General features: G+C 46.2%; 1 long non-coding RNA gene across 1 annotated transcript; it reads right to left on the reverse strand.

The window, feature by feature from the left end:
• Nucleotides 1-13,221: 13,221 nt before the first annotated feature.
• LOC138916367 (uncharacterized) lies at nucleotides 13,222-15,568 on the reverse strand. Its single transcript, XR_011423573.1, has 3 exons — nucleotides 15,444-15,568; nucleotides 14,742-15,140; nucleotides 13,222-14,663 (listed from the first exon to the last, which is right to left on the reverse strand). It is a non-coding gene; the product is annotated as an uncharacterized lncRNA (long non-coding RNA).
• Nucleotides 15,569-15,868: the final 300 nt, after the last annotated feature.

Consider the following 15,868-nt stretch of genomic DNA (forward strand, 5'->3'; position numbering starts at 1 on the left):
GCATCTCTTTGTAGAGATGTTGTTTTAAGGGGACTCGAGATTTGTTTTAATCACTTATGGTAGAACAATCAGACTTGGAAATGATTGTCACAAAGAAAGACGTTTTTTATACTTACAGTTCTCTAGAAATAGGAGGCATGCCAAGCTATGCAGGGCCACATGGGAAAGTACCAGATTTGGTCAGAAGGCAGAGGGAACAAGGGGAAATTGTGAGCAAGAACCTATGTTATGGTTTCTGTGGGAAGGAAAGGGTGAGGCAGGATAAGCAGACTCCAGGTTGGCTGGTTCGAATCCTTTCAGGGGACTTTGGGCATTGGGGCTGTCCCCAGTTGTCAGCCATGGAGTGATTAGAGGAGGTGGTAGTGATCCGAGTGGGAGAGCCAGATAGAGGTGGTGGTGGGGGCTCTGGGTTGGTTGGCGTGCATTTGAAAAGCACACTCCTGGGGCAAGTTGTTTGTTCTCTCTAGGCATTAGCTAACCCTGGGAGGGTCAGGCCCTCGAGGGTCAGCAAGGCCCCAGATGTCAAAACATCAGATTATGGAAAATAAAAGGCATGGTTACTACAGAAGCCTTCCCAGAAACAATAATGTTTATTGTATTTTCTATCTCTCCTCTAGTTCTATCTGTTTCCTTTGCTGGAATGCAAGCTCTGGGGGAAGGGGCCATGTCTGTTTTCTTTACCCATGTATCCCTAGTGTCTATAACTTAGGCGATGCCCAATAAATAGTGAATTAATGAATAAGTGAATGAAATTATGTTTGCTTTAGCAAACTCTGAAATTTTAAGATCTACCCCGCTAGTGCCCTAATTGTGCTTAAGTGTGCAATTCTTTTTTTAAGTTGGACACAATGTCTCAGTTGCTGACAGTTCTGAAATGAAGTGTGTTCTTCCTCTGTTGTCCTGACCTGCCTGCTGTCAGATCTCCCAAACACTTTGACAAGTGTTTGCATCCGTGACGTCAGCAATACAGTGCTGCCTAGAGGGAAAAGTGTGGGATGAAGTAGGCTGCGCACCTATAGCCCATGTCCTATTTTCTTACCAACTCTTTTTTTTTCAATTGGAATTTCTTGCTTTGAAAATGACAGGAGACCGGGAAGGTTGCACTTTTACTGAAAGGATGTGTCGTCTCCAGATGAATTTTTTTCTAGACTAAGTCTCTACCAGGCAATGATATTTGTGCTAATTCCTGTAGAATTAACTCCCTGACCACATCGTTTTCCAAATTGGTCTAACGTGCAGCTGGCAGGTCCCCAAGCATGGATGAGTTCCCTTTGGCTGTGGAGCCAAATCAGTGACTTCTGGGGCTAGAAGAAAATGAAGACTCAAGATAGGTAGGCTGCCAACCCCTAGCTGCATAAAAAGAGAAGAAAAGAACAAAAAAAGTGAAGAGAAAAGGTGGGTGGAGACGTGTGGGGCCAGCAGGGGACTGAGTGGGGCCCCTCCCAACACTGAGTATGATTACTTGCTTCTTTAGAAATTTTGTGGGTGAAAAAAGGCATTAATTATTGAATTCATTTGTATTTCTTTGTTTAGTAGTGAAGTTGAACTTGAATTTTTGTGGAGTATGTGTGGATTATGCTTACTGGCCAAATTTTTCCTCTTTTGACTGGCCTATTCATATCCTTTGCCCATTTATTGAACAGCACATGCATCTTTCTTGTTCGTTTGTAAGGACTCTGCATTTCAACTTCTGGGTTGGTTTATACGTTGCCGTCATTTTTACGGCTCCTCACTGAGAGCAGCTTCTTTCTGCACAGCAAAGTGGGGATGGATTTGAAGTGATTTACGCATTATCAGTTAGCACGTCTACGGTTGGAGACTAGTTTTGAATTTCACACTGGTAAGAAAAACTCTTGTCACTGGGGGTGATAAACTTCCTTCCCTAAGTATCTCCCATTGAAAAGGGCTGAAGGTACTTCACGACTTCAACAGCTCTACAACACCCTTGTTGGATGGCTGCAGACAGGCAAAAAGCAGGCAGTCGGAGCCCTGGGTGACGGGGAGAACAGTGAGGGGGACTTGACTGCAGGACAGAGGCCTCCTAACCTGCAGGGAGATCTTGGCAAGAATGTGAATTCTCCTTTGATATCAGCATTAAAAGGATTTTTTGGACAACATGTCTTCTCAGGCAAGGGAAACAATAGAAAGAGTAAACAAATGGGACTTCATCAGACTAAAGAGCTTCTTCAAGGCAAGGGAAAACAGGATTGAAACAAAAAACCAACCCACTAATTGGGAAAAAATATTTGCAAGTCATATATCCAACAATGGATTAATCTCCATAACATGTAAAGAACTCACACAACTCAACAACAAAAAATCAAACAACCTGATCAAAAAATGGGCAGGAGACATGAACAGACATTTCTCCAAAGAAGATATACGGATGGCCAATAGGCACATGAAAAGATGTTCATCACTGATCATCAGGGAAATGCAAATCAAAACTACACTAAAATATCATCTTACATACTAATTTGGCAAAAATAACTGAAACAAAAAGTAACAAATGTTGGAGAGGTTGTGGAGAAAAAGGAACCCTCATACACTGCTGGTGGGAATGCAAACTGGGCAGCCACTATGGAAAACAGTACGGAGATTTTTCAAAAAATTAAAAATAGGGATACCATAAGACCCAGCTATCCCAAAGAACTTGAAATCAGCCATTCCAAAAGACCCATGTACCCTACATTCATTGCAGCATTATTTACAATAGCCAAGACGTGGAAGCAACCTAACTGCCCATCAACTGATGATTGGATAAAGAAGATATGGTATACACACACACACACACACACACACACACACACACACACAATGGAATACTACTCAGCCATAAAAAGGAATAAAATCGTCCCATTCACAACAACGTGGATGGACCTTGAGGGAATTATGTTAAGTAAAATAAGCCAGATAGAGAAAGACAAACTCTGTATGACTCCACTCCTAGGTGGAATTTAAACATGTAGACAAAGAGAACAGTTTAGTGGCTACCAGGGGAAAGGGGGGTGGGGGGTGGGCACAAAGGGTGAAGAGGTGCACCTACAATACGACTGACAAACAATAATGTACAACTGAAATTTCACAAGGTTGTAAACTATCATAATCTCAATAAAATTTAAAAAAAGAAAGAATGTGAGTCTCTCTTTGCCTCTGTGACCTCATCTAAAAAGTGAAAGAAGATATTTGTGGGGTCATGTTACAAGTGTACAGAGGCCACCTGTGGGGAGAGGCGGGAATGAAGAGTAGATGGAAAGGGAACTTTTACTTTTTTCTCCATCTGATTCTGCTTGAGCTTTGAGAACCTCCTTGTTTTCATGAATTTCCCCAACATTTTATTATGAAACACACCAAGCATAGAGAACATTGCAAAGATTGCACATGAGCACCTGTATACTCGCCACCTAAAGTCCACTGCCGACATTTGACTGCACTCGCTTTACCGCCCGTCCACTCATCCAGCCATCCCACTACCCACCCTTCAATCTACCTGAGTTTGGGATGCATTTCAAAGTAAGCTGCAAAAAGATATTCATAGAATATTCTTGTAATTACTTTTTTAATCTGTTCGTAGAGAAATGTCTAAATTAAGTGATCCTAAGGTTATATCTAGCTTCAAAGATTACCACGTGGCACTCTTTCCAAAATGTCTCTGTCTAACAAAAAGATTTCAGGCCCCTCACTGAGGACTGTATTTTCCCTTAATTTCTTTGGCATGAGTAATATGTTGTAGTGCAAGAGCCTGTCGGTAGGGTTTTTTATTGTAATACAAGTGCCCGACATCAAGCTTTTGATTGCTGAGGTGTCACTTCAAAGACATCCATCTGGAATAAACACAATGCCTGCTAACAACTAGACAGAGAGCCAGGCTGCCTCACCTGTGAAGTTCCCTTTTTTGGAAAGCTCTAGTTGACCTAGATAACTGACCATTTGACAGCTTGCTTTTCCCTTCCCGTGCTTTAGTTCCCACTCTTATGTTTTAAATTCACTAATAAAGAGCAAACCTGTGAAACCCTATGCTCCCTACCCTTGACCAGAATAAAGACAGAACCCCAGGTCTGCTCTCTCTCCCCCCAAGATCTCACTATGTGGCCCGAGGTGTGCTGTGTATCCTCCAAGACCTGCACATAGTAACCGTTTTTTTCAAAGTTCCCTGATGGTTGTTGCTGAGGGCATCTTGCAATCATAAGAAGAACCACAAGGGACGTTCCAGCCGCAACGTCAGTTCTGAAAGGGGCAACGTCTGCAGGATCACAGAGGGCCCAGGTCAGCACCCACCCTCAGGCATTTCTAGCCAATAGCATCTCTATCAGTAGGCTGAGACTGGCACAAAACATATGTATTTTGTTGAAAAATGAGAAAGCAGAGGTAAAAAGAAAAATGTAAAAATCTCCCAGAGATCCAATTTTGCTGTGTTTAGTTTTTTTCCGGTGCAAATATATATAAGTAGTTAAACAAATGGCATCACACTTTGCAACGTTGTCAGAGATAACTGAGAAGAGTGTGGAGGGATCTCATCTACCACACTGCCTGTGAAACTTGCTTCTCACAGCAGCTGTCGAGGTCAGCATGATTACCACCTCCGTGTTCTCGATGAGGAGACTGAGAAATATGTCCAGCGTCACATGGCAAGTAAGTGGTAGAGCTGAGACTGGAATTCCCGTCGGGCTGGATGCAAAGCACATACACTTAGCTATTATATTTATTTCCAGTCAAAGGAAATGAGCATTCCTGTACCTGTACCGAGAAATGGATGAATGTTTTTGGATTATGAAGATTGTTTTCAGTTCTAAAATTAGTGTTTAGAGGCATTTAGTTACATAGAGAAGGAGATATGTTAGAGGTTTGGTAGCAAGTACGAAGAAAATAGCCCAACTGGCTAAAGCAAAGGTGGAGAGGGGTGTCTGGTATTAGGATGTGGGAGATACAGCCAGGCCTTGGCACCTCTCCCTCTTGCTTGCTGTCCTTCTCCTTGAATGTCTGCTTTGTTCTTCCCTTCCCGCAGGTGGCTTTCTCTGCTTGCCTGGCCTACCACAGAGAACAGACACCCTTCAGCTCCAAATTTACACTTACAGGTCCAGCCATAGGCAAAAGCTCAGATTCTCTCTCAGTTCTACCTGACAATTCCAGGAATAAAAAAGTCGGATTGGCCCAGCTCGAATCAAGGTTCCATCTCTGGCTCAGTAAGCGACGGCTGGAAAAAGGGGTGCCCCATCATTAATGAGGCCAATGGGCATTATCTGTCACTGATAGAGGGAGGGCAAGGAGGGGAAAGTTCCCACAGAAGAGGATCACTGGCTCATGGGTGGGCAGACACCCTACAGATACCCCTTAAAACAACTGGTGGAACAGAAATTCTAGCAGTCCAAAAGCCACTCAACTCCACATCCTGCCTGCCCCATCCACTGCAGGAGACCTCTTCATTTGCAGGGAAGGACGAATGGGACACACAGAGTCTCAGGGGACGCACAGATATTGAAACAAGGACAGACTTTAGTGTGCTTTGGGGCATGAGATGTGTCATGAGACGAAGGGTTTGAAGGGCTTGGTTTGGCTCCTGTATCTGTCTGCTTGGGCTACTGTAGCAAAGTACGACTGACTGGGTAGCTTAAACAACAGAAATTTATCCTCTCACAGTTATGGAAGCTAAAAGTCCACGATCAAGGTGCCAGCGGGGTTGGTTCCCTCTGAGGGCTGTGAGGGAAGGGTCTGCTCCAGGCCTCCCTCCTTAGCCAGTAGACGGCCATCTTCATTTTCACATGGCATTCTCCCTGTGTTGTGTCTGTCTCTAAATTCCCTTCTTATAAGGACACCAGCCATATTGGATTAGGGCCCACCCTGATGACCTTGTTTTAAACTCAATTACCTCTTTAAAAACCTGATCTCCAAATAAAGTCCTATTCTGAGGTACTGGAGGTTAGGACTTCAGCGTATGAATTTTAGATGGACGCAATTCAACCCGTACAGTTCCTCTCTTGGTCTCCCTCCCAGCTGAGTGGAGGCACTGGGGCCAGTTGGCTTGATGGGAGAGTGGACTCCACATCAGCGTCACCCTCAGAGTGAGCTCAGAAACTGCTCTTCACTGTTCCATGGTGCGACCCAAAGCCATCACTGTCTCTGTTGTGGAAGGGACAAAATAGATGTTTCAATAACTGTTTGTTTAATGGATGAATGAAAAAGGCAAGGACTGCTCAGAGGCTGCAGGATAGGAAGGGCAGGGACTACAATCAAAGCGAGTCTTCTCGGCAAAACAGGATCAAGTTCACAACCCAAAAAGGTTTCTCTCTTCTCAGAGTGGTGGGAAAACAGGCTGAGCATGAGCTCTTCTAAATGCGTGTGTGTGTGTACGTGTGTGTGCAAGCGTGTGTGTACAGGTGTGTGTGTGGCCCTTTTGCTCTGAGTCCTTTATGAGACTCCAGTACCCTCATTATTCTTACTCAGAAATCAGTTGCTTGCAAATAAAAGCCTTGACTTTGGATACTGTGTCTCTGGTCTGGGTTTCAGGACCCTGGCTTAGGAGTCAAAGCCAAGGATACTCTGTTCTCTAAGCTCCCTCTCGGAAGCAATAAGCCTCAGCCTCCTTAATGAAGAAAGAGTCACAGGGCGGAAAGGAGTACCAAGAATAATGTTACTGCAAGATATTCCTCTGCTTCATAAGATCAACAGATGTAATGATTCATGTGTCTCAGAGGGTGTTCAGGGAATCAGAAAAAAGCTCAAAGAAATGAAATTAAGCAACCTTGGAACTACTTTGTCTCAACTTCTTTACTGTGAAATGACATTTGTCATTTCTGTCACTTTTCCTTATGGCCCTAGGAACTTCCTGATTGAACAGAAGAAAACAAGACCTCTTAGGATGCTACTGATCTTGCTCACATCTTTGAAGGGCCTGAAATGACCTTCTAAGGAGAGAAACAGATCAAAATGCAAACACAATGCATCACGTGGGACCCCTAGGAAAGGCCCCCATCAATGCGTGTGCAGACCATTTTTCACAGCCAGGGAGAAAAATGCTTTGTACTTTCATACAACATAAAAATAATACAATCACTCTGTCAAGTTTTGGTCTCCAAAGAACAAAATCTTGAGCATTTCCTCTAAGTCTAGACTCAGCAGAAACAACTTCATCCCTGGCTTTTTTAGGGTTGATGTCTGAGGACATAACACATGTGGATGATAAGCATGTGAGAAGTTGATGCTTTTCCACCATGAAAAGACAGAGGTAAACATGGTAATCTTGTGGGTTTTTTTTTTTTAACATTAGCTACTTGGATTTTTTATTGGCTGAGCTAGTTTTACTGAAGTCTGGCTTCCTTGCCCCTTTTTGCACGTTAACTTTTGTTTTCCCTTTTGAAATACTTTTTGCCTCTGAAACTTGCATCGACAGATATAATAAATTAATTTTATTTCACAGTTTGAAAAAGCCATATACACATGTCACTTTTTGTAGAGCCACACAGAACATCTAAGAGGCCCAGAGCCCTGGTGGCTGCTTTGTCACGGCTCCATTTCAGGGCTAGCACCCTCCTTTCCCATCAAACTGTCCTCAGGGTCCTTGTCCACTCAGCCCCACCGGACAGAGAGGGCCTCATCAGAAGCATGGAAACACCATGGGTCTGTGCCACTTGGCCTGTGTGTATTCCTTTCAATCGACAGTTCTCAGCTTAATCTCCTTGCAGGCGTGTCTAACCTTGAGACTGCAGGTGGGCAAGAAGTGTTGTTGTGGGTCCTGGAGGACTTTGGTGACTTTCAAACTAAGTCTTCATCACCTAGGGTCATTTGTAGGACATGCATGTATTTAGAAGAAAATTTGGGATTCATGGCCTGATCCCTGAGCCAGCCATAATGTATTTGAAGCCACCTCTGCACAGAAAATTCAGGGCTGTGGTCACTACAACTGTCTGTCTGATTTCCATCTGGGGCCCTGAAACCCCTGAGGCTGCCTTCACTAAAGGAAGCTGTACCAGGAGGCGTCTTAGCTCTGACGGGGAGCCCTCACGTCAATGTGTCTCTGGTTCAATGTCAAAGCCCTGAGGTTCTATGGGCAACTTCACACGTGCCCATGGTCATCTGGCAGTTGTCTTCGTTATGCCTGTATTACACCTTAATTGAAGAAGCAGTGGTGAGGGTTTGCCAGCAGAGCACCTGCCACGTCCGTTGTTGAGCCTCAGTGACAGAAGCTGAGTGCTGAATTCCCCACATATGGACCCGTCCACTGAGGAGAAAGGGTGACAGTTGTGCAAGACTTGGGAAGGTGTGGGCGCAGGTGCCTCTCCAGTGGAGTGCACTGCTGCGCACGTGGGCCGGGGCTGCTGGGTGGAGGGGTTTTGGTAGTCATCTGTGTTTTAAGTCTGTCGACACCCTTCTTTCTTCCTGGGGACTGGCCCTTGATGCTGCCCTGCACTATCAATCACATTGTTGTGCATGGGCTCCCTGCCACTCCCCCAGCAAAAAAACTGGGACTGGGCACGTGACCCAGGCTGACCTAAGCTGGGAACAGCAGTTGCTCCTGGATGAGCCCGTGATCCAAACCGTCCAGTGAAGGTCCTTGCCCAGACTGGTCTATGGAGTTCAGCAAGGGGGACTCGCTTCTGCTGGGCCTGGGCATGCCCAACTAGGGGGGCTGTGCAGCAGTGGCCTCCCCGCCCCGGGAGGGCCCTAGGAGAGGGAGAGACATGGGGGTTTGAATTGCGTGTAAAGACCCAGCCATGCCTGAATTCATTCCTACTATTTGAGTCTACAAATTCCTTCCCACCTTTGTTTGTTTGGCTTGAGCTAGTTGGATTTGTGTTTCTGTCACTTTCAAGTAAAATAGTCCGGGCTTAGAGTCCCTTATATCGAGTCAGTTACCCTAGTGGTTAAAGACACAGATTTAGGGTCAGACTGCTTAATTTATGATCTTCGTTCCACCTCTCCAAATGCGAGACTCAGGGCAAGGCGCTAACGCTCCCACGTCTGTTTCCTTGGCTGTAAGACAGGCCAGCACCTCCCTAGGAGAGTCTGTTGGTCATGCCTAAGTGACAATGAGTAAGTTAAGCATCCAACATCCCTTGATTACTGTGACTGAGTCCTTTTAAGCCCTCCAAACTGTTGGATGCTCCAAACAAAAGCTTTTGTTTGGAAAGAATGTTCTTATCTTTGAAGCAGCTTTAAGTGTTAACTGTATAAATCTGAAGGCCTCTACTTACTTACAGGGAAACTTATCCAGAGAAAAAGACCACCACCATTCCCATTTCTCCAGACAGCTCTTTAAGAAAGAAATCCTCCTCATCCTAAACTTTCTGCTAAATTCCAAGGTAGAGTTATTTTAAATTAAGTGTGTGATAAGTAAATCCTTAGTGAGGCGGGGACGGAACCATAGGACGTCACCCTCACGGTCCAGCCACAGCGCCTCTTTGCTGAGCTGCAGGACGTGCGCTGTGGCGTCCATGATCGCTTCTTATACAATTACACTAGGCTTTCATTCACAGTGTGCAAATCCTTGTGGGAGGCTGCAGTGTTGTCTTTGTTTATTCATACACTATCTTGTTCCAGAAAGGATTTCTGATAGCTTATATAAGATTATAAAATAAAAACAAATAAGTGAAGAAATTGGGGAATAGAGAGTTGGAAAGCAAATTTAAGAGTGAGGTGGGTTAGACAGGCAGGTATAAAGTGAACCATAAATTTAACTCTGAGCTTTCTGACAGCTTATGGAAAGAGGGAAATACAAGCAGGGGTACGATAACCACGTCTTTGTATTCTGAAGCTTGGATATCTTGGGACCATGATGGCCCTGTGAAGACAGCCCCAGCTAATTCCTAGAGATGGTAAACCACTCACCCTCAAGCATCTTTCACAAACAAACCAACCACTCCCAAACCCACACCCCAACCACCTCCTCCACGGGGCCCTCACACTCCAAGCCACCCTCCCCCTATTCACCCAGGGCCAGGTATCAGACAACTAGGGACAGCCCCTGTGCCCAGGGCCCACTGAGGTTATTCACACTTACCAATCCCAAACCTACTTACCCTGTCTGCCTGCGCCTTTCCCACAGAAAGCACAGGAAAGGCGCGCGGCTGCATCCCCACCGCCCCCCTGCCTCCTAACTGTGCTGGTGCTTCCCTGCAGGGCCTGTGGGATGGCCCCATTTCTCGGGATCTGTGAGTTTACAAAACTTCGTCCTTCATGACAGATCTTTCCATGTCTGTGTGTCTTACCATACCTGAGTAAAACCAACCCCTGGTACGTTCTACAACAGCGATTCCTGGCATCCAGTGAGGAAAACAAGCCAGTCGCTCAGAAGCACAATTATTCACAAAAGTGAGGCAGAGGTCATTCCTCCCATGACCCTCTTAAAGAAGATGTTGTGTCACAGAGTAAGCAAGGTCTTCCAGGGCAAATCCACGGTGGAATGGCTAGTCCTGGGCCAGGATGCTTTCCACGGCAAGTGACCGAAAGCTGAAGGAGGGTTAAACACCACGTTCGGAGGCAGCACGGCTCCACGAATCTACGGCTCCAGGGGAGCTTGGTTTCTTTGTGATTTTGGGGTTTTTCTGCCTCACCTCTGAGCACTTTCTGAGACTCAGTAGATCTGTTTATCTTAACGTTGTAGGAAAACATTTTGAAAAGTTAACTAATCATTTTTATTCTTGGTATTCCTTTCTAGCCCATGGCCCTGCTTTCCAACATTAGAGGACAAGTTCAGAGCCAAAAAATGGAGTCATATTCTTAGCCTTGACTCTAAATAAAATAGGTTTGTGAAAACCACAGCAGAGATAACGTCTTGAAAGCTAAGGATTTCAATTGGCAAAAGCCTGGCTTTTGGTGAGGATCAAAAGGCTAAGAAATAAAGAGCGAAGTGTATGCAGTTTACCTGTGAATTGATGCGGGGTCGCCAAGCCGAAGAGTCAAAAGAAAGATTTCTTGGACTCTCAAGGTCTGGCAGTAGTGCTCTTTTATTTAGAGAATAGTGTGGAATAGCATGGGGACAGGACCCATGGGCAGTAAAGAGCTGCTGCCCTGTGTTGAGGGTTAGGGCTAAATTTATAAGGCATGGGTACGTGACTTATTTTTACTGGAAAAAGAAAAAATGATGTAAAAAGTCATTAAATGGTTTCACTGCAGATGGGGTCTGGTTATCGTGTGGTCGTATAACTTTAGATATGAACCTGGTCATACAGATGGGCATGTAGGGGAGGATGCCGTGGGCTTCTCTCCCTGGGGCAGCCCTAATCCACACCATAGAATCCATCGGGTCATATAGGTCGGCATGTAGGCCAGGTCACCTTGGGCTTCTCTCTCTGGGGCAGCCTTGATCCACATCATGAACGACTGGTTGGAAGAATACTCGCCTAGCCCATTCTCTTCACCATCGAGTGAAGGGAGGAAAATTCTTTCTGGGCTGCAGGGAGGAGGGTAAGGTAGTAAGCAAGGCCACTGGTGCTGTGAGTCTCTGAGAAGGAACTCTGTGTCGGGCACACTCAGGCCAAATGAGCCACAAGAATGATAAGCTGGGGGACCCCTGAGCATCGGAGCCCTGCACTGGGGTGTGGCCCACACAGGCCAGAGCTTGGAGCAGCACCTAAGGGGGTCCTGGGTGGCCAAGGCTATGGTGCTCAAGATGGATCTTGGGAAGATGGATGGATGGATCAGGGAAATGGATAGATCAGGGAAAAGTCCTAAGACCCCAGGAGATCTTAAAACTGCTGAGAGGGTGGGGGGTGGGGGGTGCCTGGAAGAGCCTCATGGTTTTGGTGAGGAGGACATAGCTACTCGTAGAGTGGTGGACCTGGTGTCCAGGGCTATGGAAAAGCCGTGGAGGGTGCAGAGGCATGGCAATGAGGACCGCACAGAGGGGCCACGTGGGCAGAGATGGACTGAGGCCCATACTTCCTCCCCACAAGTGTGGCACTCCCGAGTCCCCCAGAGCCTTGATGCACCCCCAGGGCAGAGCAGGGAGAAACATCAGAACTTAAGTCCTGAAATGACTTCATAGTCATTAACAGAGTTTATTTGGAAACAACAAGATTATTTCTGCTCTTGGGAGAAGATATGGGCTCACGACAAAAGCAAAACATGATTATAGAAAATACTTTGGAAGAAAGTAGTCAAAATGTGCAAACTTCCAATTACAAGAAAATTAAGTACTGGGGATGCAATCAATGTACAACATGATGTTAACAGAGGTAACGCTGCTGCATGGTATGTTTGAAAGTCGTTAAGAGAGAAGATCTTCAGAGACCCCATCACAAGGAGAAAGACATTGTTTTCTTTTTTTTTGGTATCTATATGAGATGGTGGTCGTTAATTAAACCTGTGGTAATCATTTCACAATACATGTAAGTCAGATCATTATGCTGTACACGTTCCAGTTATACAGTGTTGTATGTCAATTATAGCTCAATAAAACCGCAAAAATATAAAATAAGATAAATAAAAATTTTAAAAAAGAAAAACGTTGTTTCCTTTTTGCCTGGCTCAGCTCACGGGCTGTGGGGAGCTCGGTGTGAGGCACTTTGGTATTTAGTGGAGAAACAGTTGTTTCACTCCGGCTTATACCTAGTTATTGATTATTAGCTCTAGGCAGGATAGAGCATGAGTCTCAAACTCTCTTTTATCTTTACAGGAAAATATTTTGTCTATATTTCCTCATTTTTATTATTTTTCAATAATAAACATTACTGCTGTGGCATTTATTCATTCAGCAAACAGTACTGAGGACTTCTTGGCACCCAGAGGCATGGATTAGGGTCATTTGTGAGTAAAAGACACAAAATATCAGTGACTTACACAAGATAGAAATATATTTCTCTTTCTCATAAAAGTCTGAGGACAGACAATTCAGGACTGGTGTTGTGGCTCTACTCCGCAAAGTCCTCAGACACCCAGGACTATCTATCTTGCTGTGCATGGCCTCAAGTCACACAATCACTTCCTGGTCCAATATGGCTGCTCAGGTCCAGTCATCACACATACATATTCCAGCTAGCAGGAAGGAGGAAGACAAAGGACATGACTAGCTGTCTTTTATGGAAAGCTCCTGGAAGCTTTCATGTGATACTGCTATTAACATATCATTGGTCCAAACTTGGTCAAAATATGTTGCTTCAAGGGTGACTCAGAAAAGTAATTTTTATACTGAGTGGCCCTGTGCTCAACTAAAAAGTGGGAGCTCTATAGAGATATAAAAAAGGAGACTGGTTTGGGGGGCTAACTAGCAATCTCTGACAAACACAGTACTTTAGGGATGTTTTATTTATGTCAATTTAATTCAATAGACATTTATTGGGCATCAGTGTGTGCCAGGCATTGGCAAGATGAGGTTTGGGGGTGCCCTCCTCACAGCCTTCATCCTATCATGCCGCTCTCCCTCTGAAGAGGCCACCACTTCCTCATCTCCTGATCTGACTTGGTTTTGCAGACAGATTTCTTTAAAAAATATCTCCCTTTAGCGATGTTGCCTGAGGCTGAACTCTGAGGGTAAACAATTCTGTTTTACCTACTTGATACTTTGATTCATTATGAGGAATCACCTAGCTCCAATTACCTCTAGGCCTTGAGTGTGAATCATCAATCAATATTCAATTTCTCAGACTCAGCATCACAGACTCTTCAAGCTGGAATGGTCCCAGAGAGCACTGAGACCAACGCCTCATTATGCACAAGTGGACACTTAAACCCCCAGTGGGGTGCAGAGGCTTGTCAGCACTCCCGGGTGTCTGGGGTTGGCGGCCCTCCCCAGCCCCCTCTGCCTCCCTCCACCATGGGAATGCCAGCACCCTGGCAGAGGTCTGTTACACATCACCAGGCAATGCCCAGGGAGGTTGTGACTGATGCTTCATCCTGTTGCTTAGTCCCCACGTGACTCGTCCCAATTCTGCAGACACACATTTCTGAGCCCTGCTTGAGGCGAAACTCAGGCTTGGATTTGTGTTGTCTTGCTCCCTGTGCCTCTCCCCTTCCTCCTCTCAGCTTCTCCTCTTTCCTTCCTACCCCATTCTCACTCCTCCAGCACTTGCCCACCTTTTTACCTGTCGCTGGGTGTAGGGAAAGGGGGCAGGTCTCCCGTGCACTTGGGCAGTCAGCGTGTCCTGGGTAGGCCAGGTGCATATAATCTTTCACCCTGATAGTGAACTTCTGAAGAGATACATGATTGGGTGGGTGTGTGAAGAGTTCAGATTATTCCTCTACTATGCCACTCTTACCTCTATGCAATGACCTTTCTTGAGGGAGGGAATGGCTGAAGTTACAACCAGGGGGCTGGGGATTGGCTGGGCCCTGGCACACATGAGGAGGCTGTCAGAGGTACTCTTGGCCTCTCACCTGAGCCCTTCCAGGAGGCAGGGTGCCAACCCCTGGTCACAGCCTCCAGCCTTCATGGAATCATGTGGAGCCCCATGCCGGGCAGAGGGTGGACCCTGCTGGGATCTGGAGGGGCCAGGCCCTCCTGAGAAGTTCCTCTCCTCCAGCTCCTGCAGCCCCTGTGCCCAGCCGCCGCCTGCCATGGGCCTCGCTGCCTCCAGTGTCCCAAGGTCCTGGGTGGTGTCCTCCAGCGGGGCCCGCTCTGGGAAGCAGGCTGCAGAAGCGTGGCCTTTCCAGGTCCAGGGCACTCGGGAACCATCTACCCTCCTGTCCTGAATCTCTGGGCGTTGCAGCTGGGTGGCAAGAGTTTACTCCTCCTGTGTGTGAGTAACTGAGATGTGTAAACAAGGTAGCGGAAAAAGTACAGAAAGAAAAAGAATCTGGGACCATCTTACCTCGATGGATACAAAATGAGCTCCCTTCTGGCCCACCCTTGGGGAAAGTGAAGATCAGATGTCTCTTGATCCAGGAATCATCTGAGTCAAGGTCCCAATCGGCACATGGCAGGGGGGTGGTCAGGGCCGTCAACACCCTGGTTTTGAACCATCCTTTAATGCACTGAGGTGGGTTATGTTTAGTGTCAGGGAAGGATTGTGTCCATTCTGATCCACAATGAGAGTGGAAGCTTTGCCCGATATGATAGAAGATCTTGTTTTTCACATGCTTTGTTGCTCTGCGTGTGTGTCTCCAGCGCATTTCAGAATTCCTCACAGAGAGAAGCAAATATTCAATCCTGAAAAAGAAAGGTGCTTCCCAGAAGTTCTGATGTCATTGCATCTGAAGTTAGTGCTGTCCTTATGACGTGAAGAAAAAGAATGGTTATTATTTGTGTTAGATACAGACTGGTGGGTGGCCTATTTCTTTGCAAGTCATCCCAAATGGAAGGGCTAACTGCTTCTCTGTCAAGCTATTTTCCTTGAATTCATTTCCAAAAACTTGCTCCTAGAGTTCCCCATCAGAAAAAGAACACACCATATTATTTCATAGAAGGGCAAGCATGGACCGAGAATTCCTGGTCCCCTAAACCTTGTCTACCACACTCTTCCCCGTCCCTGGCCACGTGCCTGCCAGGGTGGTGCACAGTGGTCCATGCTCACCATCACAGGAAGGCTGGGGCAGGGGAGGGCATTCTCCCTTCCAGACCCCATGCTCGCTTACAGGTCTCTGATAGGGCGCAGATGAAAGAGGGAGGAATTGTGGTCCGAGATCCCCCCTCCCCAACACACAGGTCCCAATCTAGTGCATTTTGGGTGTGGCTATGAGTGACATCATAACTATGTTTACAAAAGTGGCCCCTGGTCACCAACAGACAGAGCCCAGGGAGGCCCTTGAGATGGGGGTCCATTTGGCCACCCGTGAGATCTGCCCTTAAGGCCACACACACACGGCTTCCGTGGGACCCACTGAAGCCTGTTCTCCCACTTTTTCTTCTTCTGTCCTCCACTTCCTATAAGAGACTCCATGTTTAAGGTGTGGGGAGGGAGGTGGAGAGGAGGAATTAGACTTGGTTAGTGATTCTTCA

This window comes from Equus caballus, chromosome 1 (genome assembly GCF_041296265.1).
Source record: "Equus caballus isolate H_3958 breed thoroughbred chromosome 1, TB-T2T, whole genome shotgun sequence".
NCBI classification, from domain to species: Eukaryota; Metazoa; Chordata; class Mammalia; order Perissodactyla; family Equidae; genus Equus; species Equus caballus.